Source organism: Cebus imitator, unplaced genomic scaffold, assembly GCF_001604975.1.
Source record: "Cebus imitator isolate Cc_AM_T3 unplaced genomic scaffold, Cebus_imitator-1.0 Scaffold445, whole genome shotgun sequence".
NCBI classification, from domain to species: domain Eukaryota; kingdom Metazoa; phylum Chordata; class Mammalia; order Primates; family Cebidae; genus Cebus; species Cebus imitator.
This window is the reverse complement of record NW_016107760.1, coordinates 429,087-432,665: the sequence shown is the minus strand read 5'-3', so window position 1 is coordinate 432,665 and position 3,579 is coordinate 429,087.

Sequence of the window (3,579 nt, the reverse complement as noted above, 5' to 3'; positions counted from 1 at the left end):
ATGTTACTGCTCTGCTTAACAGTTCAATCAATAACTTCTCACTGTATTTTTTAAGATCCATAATCCTTATTCAGGCCTGCGAGGACCTACATGGCCTGGTTTCTGTTCACTCCTCTGACCTCGCCTCCTTCCGCTTGCTTGCTCTCTTACTCACTACAACCTTGTCACACTGGCCTTTCTGTTCCTCAAACATGTAAACTTATTCCCTCTGTAGGGCCTTTGTCCTTTCTAATGCCATCATCACCTGGAATGCTTTCCCCTGATCCTTATATGGCTGGCTCATTCAGATCCTTCAGGTCTTATATGGATCAAGTGTCCCCTCCTCAGAGCCCATCCCTGATTACTCATCACTCTCTATCATATCACACTATTTTCACTGATAATTTTCTTGTTCACTTGGTCATCTGTCACCCCTGCCCTCAGAATGTGAGCTGCTTTGTTTGCTACTATGCCCCCAGCTCCTAGTGCAGTATCTGGCATATAATAGATCAATGTATACTAGTTAAATGACTAAAAGGTAGTAGATTCGCCTTAAGTAGGAAGAGGGTTTTCTTTTCCTCTGAGATTTGAAAGAGAAAAAGATGGAGGCAGACGCAACTAAGTGTGCCCTTAAGTTGTTTCTGCTTTGTAGATACCTCTCTAATCATCTGCCGAGAGAGCTAGCAAGGAGAGACTTGAAGAAAGCGGCTGTACACTGTTCCTTAGGGAAACAGGAGAGTTGTTGACCCAAAACATACAGCAGGATTGACTAGCTGTGGTGAGAACCCATCTGACAAATTCACGGTGCCAAATATCCACTCACTGACAAGACATGAACACTCAACTATTTGGGTAAGACATCAGACAAAGTATATTGTAGGGCTGATTCCAAATTGAGAGTTTGTAGAACAGATGTTACAGTTTTAAAAGAAGGTAAGGTTTACAATAGCACTGGAAAAATTAAGTACTTAGGTATAAATTTAAATAAAATATCTGCAGGATCTATACACAAAAAACAGTAAAACACTGATGAAAAAAATCAAAGATCTAAATAAATGGAAAGATACACTTTGCTTATGGGTTGGAAGATATTGGTTTTTTAGGGTTTGTTTGCTTGTTTGTTTTCTGAGATGGAGTTTCAATCTTGTTGCCGGGCTGGAGTGCAATGGTGCGATCTCGGCTCACCTCACCGCACCTCACAGCAACCTCTCCCTCCCGAGTTCAAGCGATCCTCCTGCTTCAGCCTCTTGAGTAGCTGGGATTACAGGAATGCGCCACCACACCTGGCTAATTTTGTATTTTTAGTAGAGATGGAGTTTTTCCATGTTGGTCAGGCTGGTCTCAAACTCCCGACCTCAGGTGATTTGTCTGCCTCATCCTTCCAAAGTGCTAGGATTACAGGTGTGAGCCACCGCGCCTGGCCAATATAATATTGTTAAGATGTCAATTCTCCCTGATGTGATTTTTAGATTTTACACGATCCCAATCAAAATCCCAGAAAGAATACTGGAGATACCAACAAGCCAATTCTAAAATTTATACTGGAGGCCGGGAGCAGTGGCTCACGCCTGTAATCCCAGCACTTTGGGAGGCTGAGGTGGTGGATCACTTGAGGTCAGGAGTTTGAGACCAGCCTGGCCAACATGGTAACACCCCATCTCTACTAAAAATACAAAAATTAGTCAGGGGTGGTGGCACACACCTGTAGTCCCACCTACTTGGGAGGCTGAGGCAGGAGAATCACTTGAACCTGGGAGGCAGAGGTTGCAATGAGCCGAGATCATGCCACTGCACCCCAGCCTGGGTGACAGAGCAAGACTCTGTCTCAAAAAAATTAATAATAATAAAATAAATAAATACATTAACAAAAAAGTCAAATAATCCAATATTAAAATGGTCAGAAGAACTTGAAAAGACATTTCTCTAAAGATGATATACAAATGGCCAACAAGTATGAAAAGATGATCAACATCACTAATCATTAGAGAAATGCAAAAAAAAAAATCTACAATGAGACATCACCTCACATCCATTAGGATGGTAACTATAAAAAAAACCAAACAAACAAAATAACAAGTGTTGGTGAGGATGTGGAGAAATTAGAACCTTTGTGTATTATTGATAAGATTGTAAAATGAGGTGGGGCACGGTAGTTCATGCCTGTAATCCCAGCACTTTGGGAGGCTGAGGTGGGTGGATCACTTGAAGTCAGGAGTTTGAGACCAACCTGGCCAACATGGTGAAACTCCGTCTCTACTAATAATACAAAAATTAGCTGGGCCTAGTGGCACACACCTGTAATCCCAGCTACTTGGGAGGCTGAGGTGAGAGAATCGCTTGAGCCTAGGAGGTGGAGGTTACAGTGAGCTGAGACTGCACCACTGCACTCCAGCCTGGGTGATAAGAGTGAGACTCTGTCTCAAAAACAAACAAAAGAAAAAGATTGTAAAATGGTACAAGTGCTGTGGAAAACAGTATGTATGGAGGCTCCTCAAAAAGTTAAAAATAGAACTACCAGCAATTTCATTTCTGGGTATATATCAGAATTGAAAGTAGGGTCTCAGAGATATTTGTACACTCATGTTCATAGTGCCACTATTCCACAATATCAAGAGGTAGAAGCAACCCAAATGTCCACTGACGGATGAATGGATAAACAAAATGTATATATATACAAGCAAATATTACTCAACCTTAGAAAGGAAGGCATTCTTGTCACATACAACATGATTTAACATTGAGGACATTATGCTAAGTGAAATAAGCCAGTCACAAAAAGATAAATGCTATATGAGTCCACTTATATGAGATCTCTAAAGTAGTCAAACTCATAAAAACACAAAGTAGAATGGTGGTTACCAGGGGTTGTGGAGAGAGAGAAAAAGAGAGTTGTTACTTAATGGGTATACAGTTTCAGATTTATGACATGAAAAAGTTCTGGAAATCTGTATCACAACAATGCAAATATACTTAACACTGTTGAAGTGCACGATTAAAAATGGTTAAGATGGTAAACTTTAAGTGTTTTTTTACCACAGTTAAAAAAGAAAAAGAAAAACAAGATGTTCAACACCATCTGTCATTAGGGAAATGCAAATTAAAATGACAAGACACCATGAAGAAACTTACCAATCAGAGACCAAGGAGACATGGGCAGAGTGACAAGGAAACGAAAATGGCCCAGGCAAGCTAGTCTTCTAAAAAGCTTTTCAATTTATCTCAAACAATAAAGTGACGTTTCCAAATGTCACTAATTATTAGAGTGAGAACATTTTGCAACATTTTAATGTTTTGTCATGGCTAATTTGCAAAAACAAAACCAAAAATAGAGTAAGACTCTCCAAAATGTCAACATGGCTCTTCATACTAACATTAAAATGCTGTATTTGCTGTTAAAATACAAGTTAATAAAGAAAATAGAGAAACTAAATACTAACATTCATGTTATTTTAATAACTATTTCAACATGAAAGAATAAAACAGAATGAAGTAGGGCCGGGCGCGGTGGCTCACGCCTGTAATCCCAGCACTTTGGGAGGCCGAGGTGGGTGGATCACAAGGTCAAGAGATCGAGACCATCCTGGTCAACATGGTGAAACC